Source organism: Coenobita brevimanus, chromosome 94, assembly GCF_032717465.1.
Source record: "Coenobita brevimanus isolate Jiangsu-jjx chromosome 94, ASM3271746v2, whole genome shotgun sequence".
In the NCBI taxonomy this organism is placed as follows: domain Eukaryota; kingdom Metazoa; phylum Arthropoda; class Malacostraca; order Decapoda; family Coenobitidae; genus Coenobita; species Coenobita brevimanus.
The window spans coordinates 36327391-36343665 of record NC_137047.1 but is presented as its reverse complement, the minus strand read 5'-3'; positions in this window follow the sequence as shown (position 1 = coordinate 36343665).

Here is a 16275-nt window from a genome sequence, read left to right as displayed (position 1 = left end):
TTCAAGGACTTTTTCACCCCCATGCAAAAGGCCCTGTGACCTTTACCCCCTACTAAACCTCGTGTGGAAAGAGGTAAAGGGCTGACAATTGATAAAAGATTGACTACGATCTTTCTATTGAGTAAAACAGTACAAGTGGAATTGTAAATAATGTGTAAATAATGTGTAAACAGCAAGTGAAAGTAATGAATGTAAATATAGTGTACGTGAACAATGAAAAATAGTTTTATAAGTTACTTCAAGTGACAGTGCATAACACAGTGTAAATAAAATAGAAATGTAAATAACGTAAATAAAATAGACAAGGTAAATAGAAATGTAAATGAGTAGTATTATAAGAATACGAGTATATACCCTAGGGGTAATGAAAGTGAAAGTTTCACTCTAGCATGTCTGAATGCTATGAGTTATGAGAGTGAAGATGAAAGTGACATTCACTCTCAATGCTAGTATACATAACGAGAAAGTGAATGCTACGTATTTTACTGAAAGAAATTGAATCCCTACAGTGACAATAAACTAATACTACTGAAGGAAACTTATGGATAAAGACTGTAGATATATATAAGTGTTATATAGTAATAGAAATATAAAGTGTGAGGGGTTTTATGAATAATAAATGACAGAGTACCAAGAGCGAACTAGTGCCAGTGCGACGATCAGACGCGCTCGTAATTTCCATTGCTTTCACAGTGTTTTTTTTTTTTTTTTTGAGTATGGATCCCAAACTACTTGAAAATTGTAGAATAGTGTTTATAGTGTTTGTATCTGGCTGTGGTAATCATATTACGGGTTGTCGGGAAGTGTAAAGTGGAGACTTCGTTACCCTACTTCAGAGGTCTCAACAAGTCCTACAGTAACCGACGAAGGCTCAACAATCATTCCAGGAGAAAGCTGAAGGTATGTGCCATAAGCATATGTAATTTTATTATTCTAGGACTAATAACTGATTTTTGGCAAATATTTTTTGAGAGTCTGTCGGAGCCCAAATAACCCCGCGGGACACGCAAGTCATTGGTAAACAAGCCCGCGGTGTAGAGGTTAACCGAGTTAACTGAACCTGCTTTGAGGGGTAAATTAAATTCTCATGATGAAGCTCCTCTTTGGAGCAGTAAAGTGGGTGACACTCTCAAGAGTTCATGTGCTAATTTCCTGTCTGATGGTTTTGTCAGTCCTCTGGACAGTAATGACAGGAAATCAGTTAAAATATATCGTGATGCAGGTGCCTGCCAATCCCTTATGCTGACCAGTGTTCTAGGCTCTAATGTTAATTCCTCTGATGAAACTGTAATCTTACAAGGTGTAGGGAATAATTACTTCTCTGTCCCTCTGTGCAGAGTGAATTTAGAGTCTGGTTTTGTTAATGGTTCTGTTAAGGTTGGGTTGGTTGAGACTCTCCCAATGTCAGGTGTAACTTTCTTACTTGGAAATGACATTGGTGGAAGTCAAGTGTGTCCAGCTCCTCAGTTGTCTAGTGAACCAGTGACTGCGACCCAGGATTGTGATGTCCCTGATGTGTTCTCTGCATGTGCTGTCACTAGGGCTAAGTCTAAAGTTACCGGTGACTTAGAGGATAATGATGATGATGATGTTATCCTAGCTGACACTTTTCTTGCTAATTTGGACCACTCACCAGATGAGGCAGTACCCCGTAGTGTTGATAATTTGTCTCGTCAAGAGTTGGTTGAGTTGCAGGTTCCTGACCCTGAGTTGAAAGGTCTAGCTAACTCTGCTTGCAGTGAGGAAGAGTCAGCTGGTGCTTCTACTTGTTATTATATAAAGTCATGAGTACTTATGAGGAAGTTGAAACCCCCAACAGCATCAGCCGACTGTGAATGGGAGGTTGTACATCAAGTTGTCATCCCTCGTGTTTGAAGGCAGGATATCATTAGAGTGGCTCATGATTCCAGTTTGGCAGGACACCTTGGAGTGAGGAAGACTGTGGCACGCATTTTGAAACACTTCTACTGGCCAGGTATCTTCAGAGATGTTTCCTGGTATTGTAAGTCTTGTCACACCTGTCAAGTTGTGGGGAAGTGTAATCAGACTGAAAAGGTTGCACCTCTAGTTTCCATTCCTCCTTTTGAGGCGCCATTCACCCGTGTGTTGGTGGATATTGTGGGCCCTCTTCCTAAGACTTCTTCAGGATTTTCTTATGTGTTGACCCTGATTGATATGGCTACTCGTTATCCTGAAGCCATTCCACACAGAAATATCTCAGCAAAGAACGTGGTTAAGGAAATGCTAGGGTTCTTCACCAAGGTTGGTCTGCCCAAAGAGGTACAGTCAGACCGGGGAAGAAATTTCATGTCAAATGTTTTCAAGCAGTCTCTGAAAGAGTTGGGCATCACCCAGATCACGTCTTCAGCTTACTATCCCCAGACCCAAGGAGCGTAGGAGAGATATCATCAAACACTCAAATCAATGCTCAAGAAATACTGTTTGGAACATCAGAAAGATTGGGATGAAGGTCTTCCATTTGTTGTATTTGCCGCAAGAGAATCTCCAAATGAATCACTGGGCTTCTCACCCTTTGAACTACTGTTTGGCCATGAAGTAAGAGGACCCCTTAAGCTACTCAAGGAATGCTGGCTGTCGGAGGAAGATGACGTCAACCTGCTGGAGTATGTGATGAAGTTCAAAGAACAGCTGTCCACTGCTTTACAGCTGGTGAGAGAGAATTTAGGAACTGCTCAGGAAAATATGAAGACTTGGTAAGATAAGAAGTCCAGATTACGCCACTTTCAGCCAGATCAGGTTTTGATTCTGCTACCAGTGGATGGGCATCCTCTTCAAGCCAAGTTTAGTGGTCCTTATTTCGTGGAGAAGAAACTCAGTGATGTCAACTATGTCATCGCCACACCAGATCGTAGAAAGAACAAGCAACTTTGTCACATCAACATGCTAAAGTTATATCACAGCCGAGACGAAAATAACCCAGTCTGCACTGTAACTGTTCCACCCGAGTCTGCAAGTGAAGCTCTCCCATGCAGTATGAGCCTGAGTGATAGTTTGGGGAAGAATCCTGATATCATGAATGATCTCCAGACTAAGCTTTCTCATCTATCTCCCGAGGAAAGGCAGGAGTTTTCGGCATTACTGCAGGAGTACCCGCAAGTGTTCCGTGACACTCCAGGATGAACCACTGTGTTGATGCATGATATGGATGTTGGAGACGCAAAGCCAATTAAACTGCCTGCTTACCGTGTGAACCTAGTGAAAATTCTTCTCATCCAGAAGGAGCTTGGCTACCTGTTGAACCACAAGATGATTGAGCCCTGTCAGAGCGAGTGGAGTTCTCCTGTCACTCTAGTCCCTAAGCCAGGTGGGTCACAGCGGCTTTGCATCGACTACAGACGTGATAATCAGATAACCAAAATAGACACTTACCCTCTCCCTCGCGTGGAAGATTGCATAGACAAGATCAGAAAGGCTAGGTACATAAGTAAGTTTCATTTGTTAAAGGGATACTGGCAAGTACCTATGACTGAACGGGCTAGGGAGATCTCATGTTTTGTAACACTAGGAAAGACTTTTGCATGTTCTGTAATGCCATATGGTATGAAGAATGCACCAGCCACATTTCAGAAGCTCATGAATGTTGTAACAGAGGGTTTGTCAGGATGTGTTGTTAATATTGATGATGTATTAATCTTCAGTGACAACTGGAAAGATCACCTATGCCATGTCAGTAAATTTCTTGAGCGTTTGGTTCAGGCTAATCTTGTAGTTAATTTATCAAAGTGTGAGTTTGGTCAAGCTAAAGTTCATTTCCTTGGGTACGTAATTGGTGATGGACACGTTGCACCACCAGGAGCTAAGGTTCAGGTTATAAGTGATCTTCCCAGACCTAAAAGTAGGAAAGAGCTACAAAGATTTTTGGGAATGGAAGGTTATTACAGGAGATTTGTTCTTAACTTTTCAATTCTTGTATCACCACTTACAGACCTACTGAAAAATGAAGTTAAATTTGTCTGGACCGATAACTGTGAATCCTCTTTCAGCAAACTTAAAGCTATTCTATTAAGTCAGCCAGTGCTCGCTACTCCAAGTTTTGCTATGCCTTTTAAGATGGCTGTTGACGCAAGTGATACAGGAGTTGGGGCTGTTTTGCTGCAAGAGGATGATAAGGGTATTGAACACCCTGTATCTTATTACAGTAAGAAGTTCACTCCACCTCAAAAGAACTACTCAACTATTGAGAAAGAGCTTTTGGCCTTGATTTTGGGTTTACGGCATTTTTCATTTTATTTTTGTTCTGGTTTTGGCCCCATAGTCATTTATACCGATCTTAACCCACTGAAATTCCTTAGTAAGTTTAAATATAAAAATCAGAGATTGACAAGATGGAGTCTACTTCTTCAGGAGTATTCATTAGACATACAACATGTCAAGGGGAAAGAAAATGTTATTGCAGATTGCTTATCTAGACTTTAGACCGATTGTTTTAGAGTAATAAGAAATTTCCTTTTCTTTGTGGGGAGGTGTAACATAGCCTATGATTTCATCATCTCTTGTATAATTCTAACTTATGATACAGTTTCGTTCATGACTGCATCATCCTTTGTATAATCCTAATGTACAGTATGCTGCATGTTTGTTCACGATTTGCCACGTCGCTTCCATAGTGACCAGGCTTGCGTGTTCTACCTCACTCCCCCCTTCTCCCCCTTATAGTAGAGTAAGTCGTTCTTTCTGTTGTTCAGAGCAGGATTGTCAACTCTTTGTCCCCTATGCCTTCATCTGCGCGTCCTTCTTACAAGTTGAATCAAGCTCTGCCAGCCCCCTATATAATGAGCTCAGTCTCTGCATTAGTTGCCACTTAGATCTACTCCTCATTCTGTTCATATCTCTGTCCTCCCGTGTACAGTATATTATTAGTTTTGTGAGTGCTCAGGAAGTCTCCAGCCATCTAGCTGCTGTATAATTTGAGTATAAGTGTTATTACCATTTTTCTTGTACTGTATAGCCTAAGGCGTTAATTCGTAAGCCTGGTAAAGTTTTTATGATTCATATTGGTTCCATGCTGTCGGCCATTATTAGTAATATTTTGTATCTGTAATAATGTTATATCTTGCTTTAACTAAACAATATCCGGTTTTCTCATTTTATGAGGGCTGACTTAGATAAATTTGCTCTTGCTAATTTCGTGTTAATAGAGGCTATTGCAGTTAACCATATATGTAACCTGTTTTGCCATTACATTATCCTTATGAGTCCTGAATGTTTAGTTGTTAGTTTGAGCATTAAACTTTAACTTGTAATTTTACCTAAGTCTTTTGTTTTGAACCTAGAACTTTGCGGGACAGTAGTGATTTTAGTATTCTCACTTGAAATGTTCATTATCTCTCTCTGTTCCGTAACAGTATATATATATATATATATATATATATATATATATATATATATATATATATATATATATATATATATATATATATATATATATATATTATATATATAGATATACACATATATCAATCAATCATTTCCTGTGGCACCCTCGGGGATGCATAGGGCCTCGATGAACTCACACCACCACATCCTATCTTGTGCTAACTCCTCAAGATCTTCCGAACACTCATCTCCAGCTTCCCGTCTCATTGTCCTCACCCACGTCTCTTTTGGCCTTCTTCTACCTCTCCTACCAAGTGCCACCCACCCTGGTGTACCTCGTACTATTCCCTGTCTCCTATATACATGTCCTAGCCACTTCCATCGTGAGAACCTAACATATTCATCGACCGACTGCACTCCCGTTATTTCTCTAATTCTACTATTTGGTATCCTTTTCCACCACTTAACTCCCAATATTCTTCTAAGTGCTTTGTTTTCAAACACCAAGAATTTATTTTCCATAGTCACTGTGCTGTACCAAGACTAGTGTCCATAAATTAAGATACTCCTAACCATTACCTTATAAAGTTTGATTTTTGTATGCACAGAAAAATTGTTATTATTCCAAATATTTTTAAGCATTCCCATTGCCTGATTAGCCTTCTTTAACCTTTCCTCGAATTCAAAGTTCAAAGAACCATCCTTGGCTAAATAAGTACCTAATTATTTAAACCTATCAACTTGCCTTACAACCATACCTCCAGTTACACATTCCTGCGCATTTTCCATATTCACATTGATTATTTCAGCTTTTCAACAATTAATAACCAAACCCACCTTGCGACCTTCACTCACCAAACAGTCCAACACTCTCTGCATCTCTTCTGGCCCATCACAAATCAAAACTATATCATCTGCATAATCTAAATCCAAAAGTTTCCTGTTCTCTCCCCAAAGTATACCTGCACCGGTTTCTGTTCCAATGCGTTTCATAATGTAATCAATGACCAATATAAATAGTAAAGGCGATAGAACACCACCTTGAATTACTCCGGACTTGACTTCAAACGAATCACTCAGACAACCATCAACCATCACTTTACAAAATGTGTCCTCATGCATGTTCATAATGACCCTCATAAACTCCTCTGGTATTCCGTAATGTCTCATGATCTTCCCCATAGTCTCTCTCGAAACACTATCAAAAGCCTTTTCAAAATCAACAAAACAAAGACTTAAAGGTACTCTCATCTCATTAACTTGCTGCATCAAATGCCAAACTATAAAGATCTGATCTTTGCAACCACGTCCCTTTCTAAAACCAGCCTGTTCATCCCTCAGAATACCCTCAACCACCGGCTCCAACCTATTTAACAACACTCTACTGAAAACTTTCAAAGCTATCGGTGACAAAGAGATTCCCCTCCAATTACCACATTCACTCAGGTCTCCCTTCTTCGGAACTTTAACAATTACACCGTTCTTCCAAACTGATGGTAGTAACCCCGTCACCCATATCTTATTGAATAGCTTGGTCAAGATCATTATTAATCTATCCCCCTCCACTTTAAACATTTTCGGAAATAAACCATCCTCCCCTGGTGCCTTATTATTCTTTAACTGTTTTACTGCTTTCTCCACTTCTGCAAGCCTCAACTCACCTGTTTCTATATTTAAATCTTCCTGAGCAGACGGTATATCCTCTTCTGGTGGTATTGGTCTATTAAGAACTGTCTCAAAATGCTCTTTCCATCTATTTTTAATATCTCCATCTTTGGTCAATAAATTTCCTTCCCTGTCTCTAACTGGTATTTCCTTGCGTTTACCTGCATTACCACTCAGTTCTCTAATCGATTCATATGCTATTCTTTGACTCTGTCCATCATTTTTGTTTATTAAGATTTCAGTCTCTGCAACCTTTTCATCCACACATCTTCTTTTATCTCTCCTAGCTAACCTTCTTACTTCTGAATTCAAACTCCAGTACGCAGCTCTTGCTAATTCAATCTCTCGTTCATCAACGCATTGCATCTCACTCCTCAATTTAGCCTCACCTCTCTTTTTTATCATATCCCACGTTTCCTCTGATATCCATTTCTTTCTCCTGAATCTATGTCTCCTTCCAATCGTACATTCAGCAGTCTCATGCAAAACTTTGTTCACATCCTCCCACATCTCATCTACACTTCTCTCCCCCTCTTCCAACGTTTCCAACACCAAAAACCTATTTCTACATTCTAATCTGAATTCCTCCTTTTCTTCTCCTTCCCTTCTAAGCTTAACAATATCGTATCTACCAACACCAGATTTTTCCTTCTTCTGATTTTTAAGTTTAAACCTTATTTTTTGCAATGCTGAGTTGACGGTCACTACCAATATCCGCTCCCCGTTTAACATGAACATCTAGCAGAGAACTTCTATGCCTCCTACTGATAGCGATGTGATCAATCTGATTTTTATATTTTCCACACGGCAACACCCAAGTTGTCTTATGTATATTGCAATGCTGAAAGAGTGTGCCCCCGATGACTAAGTCATTTGCTAGACAGAAGCTTCCAAACCTCACTCCGTTTTCACTCATCCTACTACCAACTCCCATCTTACCCATACATGCCTCAAATCCCTCATTTGAACAGCCCATTACTGCATTAAAGTCTCCAATGCAGATCAAAACATCATGTCTAGGTACCCTTCCTACTCCTTCTTGCAACTTTTCATAAAATGTGTCTTTCCTTTCATCGAGTGCATCATTAGTAGGTGCATAACACACAAACAGACTGATGTTGCCATGATTTGAATTAAACCGTGCGTATAACAATCGCTCATCTATAGGATCCCACTCACATAAAGCCTTATTTGCCTTACAACCCAGCAACAATCCTACTCCCTGATAATGCATTCCGTCCTGTCGGCCAGATATCAATAAACGTATACCATCCTCTAAATCCAACTTGTTGACTCCAGTTAATCTAGTTTCTGTCAGAGCACAAATATCAAGTCCGTAACTTTGAAAAACCTTCACTAACTCATCGATTTTACCGTCATGATTTAGCGTTCTCACATTCCAGTTACCAATTTTAATTGTAATTTTTGCATTAACAAAGGAATTAGATTGTAATTGAGGCAACCGTGAGATTCTCAGCACCCCCTGCCCATTTAAGGGCTGCACGGGACTGGGGGCCATTGTTGTTCTTTCAGAGTCCGTCAAGGTTTCTTTGGCTAACTTCTTGAACACGTCGCCATTGTGTTGCAGTCGCAGTAGGCAGCTAACTTGCCCGATTGCCCACACCCGAAAGACCCAGCTATGCTGTAGCCAGTCACGTGCCGGCATGCTTCCCAGCCATTTCACTCTCAAGGAGTTCCTCTGCCTGAGAAAGCAACCACCCCCCTGCTCCCAAAGGCTTTTGATCTGTGTAGGTAGAGGGCGATCACTCCCTCACTAGCCATATACAGTGTATATATATATATATATATATATATATATATATATATATATACAGATGCAATAGATTCACCATGGGGGAAGCGTAGTCTCAATATGAAGATAAACACCAACGTAATCAGGAACATCTTTAATAAATTGGTGACGTTTCGACAACTCGTTTGTCATTTTCAAACCTATAGGAAATACAATAAAATCAAAGTAAACACCATGTCTATGATAAAAATACGAAAACTAAAGTAAAAAACCAAAGTAAAACACCATGTCTAATAAAATACATCTTATCATAATAATTCTTCACTTGTATTTTATTAGACATGGTGTTTTACTTTGGCTTTTTACTTTAGTTTTCGTATTTTTATCATAGACATGGTGTTTACTTTGATTTTATTGTATTTCCTATAGGTTTGAAAAGACAAACGAGTTGTCGAAACGTCACCAATTTATTAAAGATGTTCCTGATTACGTTGGTATTTATCTACACACACACACACACACACACACACACACACACACACACACACACATATATATATATATATATATATATATATATATATATAGATAGATAGAGAGAGAGAGAGAGAGAGAGAGAGAGATAGAGATAGATATAGATATAGATATAGATATACATACATATATATATAGATAGATAGATAAATATATATATATATATATATATATATATATATATATATATATATATATATATATATATATATATATATATATATATATATATATATATATATGTGATGTGTTGATGTGGATTAGATAGGAAGCGTTGTGAGGAACACACTGAGGAGGTTTGGACAATTTTAGAGGATGGAGGGTGAAAGACTGACGAAGAGAGTGTATGTGAGTGAGGTGGAGGGTGGAAGAGGGAGGGGGAGACCGAGGATGAGATGGAGGGATGGGGTGGAGAGGTATATGAGAGAGGGGGGTGTGAGTTGGGAGCAGGGGTAGTGAAATGGCGGGGGACAGGGCGACTTGGAGGCGATTTGTTTGTGGCCACCCCAAACGGGATTGAGGCGTCTGGCAATAGATAGATAGATATATATATATATATATATATATATATATACATATATAGATACATATATAGATATATACATATATAAATACAATCATATATATATATATATATATATATATATATATATATATATATATATATATACAGTATATATATATATATATATATCTTTCTATTTATCTATTTATCCATTTATCTATCTATCTGTCTATCAGTATCTATCTATCCATTTATCTATCTGTCTATCTATTTATCTATATCTATCTATCTATCTATCTATCTATCTATATATATATATATATATATATATATATATATATATATATATATATATATATATATATATATATATATATATATATATATTGTTACGGAACAGAGAAAGATAACGTACACTTTAAGTGAGAATGCTAAAAATCACTACTGTCCCGTAAAGTTCCAGGTTCAAAACAAAAGAGTTAGGTAAAATTACAAGTTAAAGTTTAATGCTTAAACTAACAACAAAACATTCAGGACTCATAAGGATAATGTAATGGCAAATAAACAGGTTAAATATATGGTTAACTGCAATAGCCTCTATTAACACGAAATTAGCAAGAGTAAATTTATCTAAGTCAGCCCTGATAAAATGAGATATCAGATAATACTCAGTGAATGCCAGATAAATAATTACAGATACAAACTATTATCAAAAATAACTGACACAACCCAACATTAATCAAAACCTCACTAGGCCTAAGAATTAACCTTACTGTATGCTACACAGTACAAGAAAAAATACAACAACAGTTATACTCAAATTACACACAGCTGCTAGATGTTTGGAGATTTCTTGAGCACTCACAATAATAATAATTGTACAGGGGAGGACAGAGATGTGAACAAAATGAGGAGCAGATCTAAGTGGCAATGATGCAGAGACTGAGCTCATTATATAGGGGCCAGCAGAGCCTGACACAACTTGTAATAAGGACGCGCAAATGAAGCGATGGGGACAAACGGTCGACAATCCCGCACTGAATAACAGAAAGGACGACTTACTCTACTATAACGGTAGAAGGAGGGGACTGAGGCAGAACACGCTCGTGATCAAACATGCAGCATACTGTGCGTTAAAAATACACAAAGGATGATGAAATCATAGGCTATGTAACACCTCCCCACAAAGAAAAAAGAAATTTACAAAGGAAATTTCTTATTACTCTAAAACAATCTGTACATGGCATTACAGAACATGCAAATGTCTTTCCTAATGTTACAAAACATGAGATCTCCCTAGCACTTTCAGTCATAGGTACTTGCCAGTATCCCTTTAACAAATCAAACTTACTTATGTACCTAGCCTTTCCGATCTTGTCTATGCAATCTTCCACGCGAGGGAGAGGGTAAGTGTCTGTTTTGGTTATCTGATTAACACGTCTGTAGTCAATGCAAAGCCGCTGTGACCCACCTGGCTTAGGGACCAGAGTGACAGGAGAACTCCACTCGCTCTGACAGGGCTCAATCATCTTGTGGTCCAACAGGTAGCCAAGCTCCTTCTCGATGAGAGGAACTTTCACTGGGTTCACATGGTAAGGAGGCAATTTAATTGGCTTTGCGTCTCCAACATCGACATCATGCATCAACACAGTGGTTCTTCCTGGAGTAGCACGGAACACTTGCGGGTACTCCTGCAGTAATGCCGAAAACTCCTGCCTTTCCTTGGGAGGTAGATGAGAAAGCTTAGTCTGGAGATCATTCATGATATCAGGATTCTTCCCCAAACTATCACTCAGGCTCATACTGCATGGGAGAGCTTCACTTGCAGACTCGGGTGGAACAGCTACAGTGCAGACTGGATTATTTTCGTCCCGCCTGTGATATAACTTTAGCATGTTGATGTGACATAGTTGCTTGCTCTTTCTACGATCTGGTGTGGCGATGACATAGTTGACATCACTGAGTTTCTTCTCCACGAAATAAGGGCCACTAAACTTGGCTTGAAGAGGTTGCCCATGAACTGGTAGCAGAATCAAAACCTGATCTCCTGGCTGAAAGTGGCGTAACCTGGACTTCTTGTCATACCAAGTCTTCATCTTCTCCTGAGCAGCTCCTAAATTCTCTCTCGCCAGCTGTAAAGCAGTGGACAGCCGTTCTTTGAACTTCATCACATACTCCAGCAGGTTGACGTCATCTTCCTCCGACAGCCAGCATTCCTTGAGTAACTTAAGGGGTCCTCTTACTTCATGGCCAAACAGTAGTTCAAAAGGTGAGAAGCCCAGTGATTCATTTGGAGATTCTCTTGCAGCAAACACAACGAATGGAAGACCTTTATCCCAGTCTTTCTGATGTTCCAAACAGTATTTCTTGAGCATCGATTTGAGTGTTTGATGATATCTCTCCAACGCTCCTTGGGTCTGGGGATGGTAAGCTGAAGACGTGATCTGGGTGATGCCCAACTCTTTTCAGAGACTGCTTGAAAACGTTTGACATGAAATTACTTCCTCGGTCTGACTGTACCTCCTTGGGCAGACCAAACTTTGTGAAGAACCCTAGCATTTCCTTAACCACGTTCTTTGCTGAGATGTTTCTAAGTGGAATGGCTTCAGGATAACGAGTAGCCATATCAATCATGGTCAACACATAAGAAAATCCTGAAGAAGTCTTAGGAAGAGGGCCCACAATATCCACCAACACACGGGTGAAAGGGGCCTCAAAAGGAGGAATGGGAACTAGAGGTGCAACCTTTTCGGTCTGATTACACTTCCCCACAACTTGACAAGTGTGACAAGACTTACAATACCAGGAAACATCCCTGAAGATACCTGGCCAGTAGAAGTGTTTCAAAATGCGTGCACACAGTCTTCTCCTCACTCCAAGGTGTCCTGCCAAACTGGAATCATGAGCCACTCTAATGATATCCTGCCTACAAACACGAGGGATGACAACTTGATGTACAACCTCCCATTCACAGTCGGCTGTTGCTGTTGGGGGTCTCCACTTCCTTGCATAAGTACTCCTGACTTTACATAATAACAAGTAGGAAGCAACCGGCTGACTCTTCTTTCACTGTAAGCAGAGTTAGCTAGACCTTTCTAACTCAGGGTCAGCAACCTGCAACTCAACCAACTCTTGACGAGACAAATTATCAACACTACGGGGTACTGCCTCATCCGGTGAGTGGTCCAAATTAGCAAGAAAAGTGTCAGCTAGGATAACATCATCATCATCATTATCCTCTAAATCACCAGTAATCTTTAGACTTAGCCCTAGGTGACAGCACATGTAGGGAAACACATCAGGGACATCACAATCCTGGGTCGCAGCCACTGGCTCACTAGACAACTGAGGAGCTGGACACACTTGACTTCCACCAATATCATTTCCAAGTAAGAAAGTTATACCTGACATTGGGAGTGTCTCAACCAACCCAACCATAACAGAACCATTAACAAAACCAGACTCTAAATTCACTCTGCACAGAGGAACAGAGAAGTAATTATTCCCTCAGCACCTTGTAAGATTACAGTTTCATCAGAGGAATTAAAATTAGAGCCTAGAACACTGGTCAGCATAAGGGATTGGCAAGCACCTGTATCACGATATATTTTAACTGATTTCCTGTCATTACTGTCCAGAGGACTGACAAAACCATCAGACAGGAAATTACTAGCACATGAACTCTTGAGAGTGTCACCCACGTTACTGCTCAAAAGAGGAGCTCCATCATGAGAATTTAAGTTACCCCTCAAAGCAGGTTCAGTTAACTCAGTTAAAGAATTCTGGGAACTCTCAAGAGTGGACACTAGACCAATTGACTGAATATTTAAAGACTCCTTTTTGTTCACATCACGCTGTCTCCCTGAAACATCTCTCCGTAGTATGACCAAGCTTAGCTACAATAAGTACATTTACTTTTCTGAAATCTAGAGGTGAAGCTGGTATTTACTTCCTGAGAAACATCATCCTTATTCTCTTTCCTGTTACCTGTACTCTGAGTAGAGGCAACGTACTGACTCTCAGCTTTCCCTTTTTCTCTAGAATATCTCTTCTTGTGAGTGAGAACATACTCATCAGCTAAAACTGCAGCATCAGACAAATTATCTACTTCTTTTCTCATCAAGATATAGGCTTACATCTTTATAAATACACCTTTTGAAGTCCTCCAGCAAAATCATCTGCTTAAATTTGTCAAAATCAGAATCCACATTCTTAGAATTTAAAATCCAACTGCTCTAACAAATCTTCTTTGATTTTTGCATACTCAACATGGGATTGCTTATCTTGCTTGTAAGTTGTCCTAAATTTTACTCTATAGGCTTCAGGAACAAGCTCATAGGCCTTAAGAATCAAGCTCTTAACTACATCATAATTATCAGACTGATCCTGAGGCAAAGATGCATAAGTTACTTGAGAGCTTTACCGGTGAGAACAGTTTGAAGGGAGTACTGGCCAATACTCATCTTAGGCCAATTAAAACCTGTAGCTACCCTCTCAAACAACTGAAAATACTTTGTTAAATCAGATTCATTAAAAGGAGGGAGTCAAGTTTAACATTTTTAGCCACATCAAAATCATCAGAGCTAGATGATCCAGTTCCACCTTGTTTCATGCGATACTCATGGTCTGCCTGAATCCTAGCAAGTTCAACTTGTGCCTGTATCTGTGCTCTCCTGGAACTGAGCTCTGAGATTCCGCCTCCTTAGCATTTGCCTGAAATTCAGCTTCTTAGCACGAGCTTCTCCTGCAGAGCTAGCTGTAACTTAGCTTAATTCAATCTGCGTTTGCTCATTTTGATGAGTTACATTAAACAAGCTTTTCTATTAATCATGCCAACAATTTGATCTTTAGAATGATGAGAGTGGAACTGCAATTCCCAATTGTTGAGCAACAAGCTTAAGTTCATTCTTTGTTCTGTTTTCTATATCACACACTGTTTGCACATTTGACAAAAAATCTTTGGCTTCATCAAGTGTAGAAATAGTAGCCATCATGGATAAGTAACAGTCACAAAATATCAAGCAATATCCTTATGATAATATCCTGAATATCCTGATATGAGGTCGCCAAATTTATGTTACGGAACAGAGAAAGATAACGTACACTTTAAGTGAGAATGCTAAAAATCACTACTGTCCCGTAAAGTTCCAGGTTCAAAACAAAAGAGTTAGGTAAAATTACAAGTTAAAGTTTAATGCTTAAACTAACAACAAAACATTCAGGACTCATAAGGATAATGTAATGGCAAATAAACAGGTTAAATATATGGTTAACTGCAATAGCCTCTATTAACACGAAATTAGCAAGAGTAAATTTATCTAAGTCAGCCCTGATAAAATGAGATATCAGATAATACTCAGTGAATGCCAGATAAATAATTTACAGATACAAACTATTATCAAAAATAACTGACACAACCCAACATTAATCAAAACCTCACTAGGCCTAAGAATTAACCTTACTGTATGCTACACAGTACAAGAAAAAATACAACAACAGTTATACTCAAATTACACACAGCTGCTAGATGTTTGGAGATTTCTTGAGCACTCACAATAATAATAATTGTACAGGGGAGGACAGAGATGTGAACAAAATGAGGAGCAGATCTAAGTGGCAATGATGCAGAGACTGAGCTCATTATATAGGGGCCAGCAGAGCCTGACACAACTTGTAATAAGGACGCGCAAATGAAGCGATGGGGACAAACGGTCGACAATCCCGCACTGAATAACAGAAAGGACGACTTACTCTACTATAACGGTAGAAGGGGGGGACTGAGGCAGAACACGCTCGTGATCAAACATGCAGCATACTGTGCGTTAAAAATACACAAAGGATGATGAAATCATAGGCTATGTAACAATATATATATATATATATATATATATATATATATATATATATATATATATATATATATATATAGGTAGATAGATAGATAGATATAGATAGCCAGATTGATGGATAGATATAGACAGATAGATAGATAGATATAGATATAGAATGCCCAATTAGGTAAATTGCCTAATATTTTAAATAAAGGAAGTAGCTTGGCTGTTTTGCAAAGTTAGTATTGTTGTTGCTCATTTTGCTACATGGGTTAAATTTGTGCATTATTAACAAATATGTTATTGCAATTTTTACTAAAATATTGAATTAAAAAAAATAATTTAACATAATTTTCTTCTACTTATTTTACTGAGTAGAAAAAAAATTATGAGGGGAAGAGAAAAAGGGATGGGAAGGGATGGGAAAGGAATAGGAAAATGGGGAGGGAATTTTTAGACTAAACAAGTATAGAGAGGAGGGAGATAATATATATATAAAAAAAAGCATATTCTTCCTGATTTTGTTGCAGAAAGATAGAGAAATTTAAATAAAGAAACAAAGTTATCCTCTGAATAAATACAAATTTTTTGAACAGGCATGACTAGATTTGCATAAATTAAATGATCGACTGAATGTGATAACTATCTAT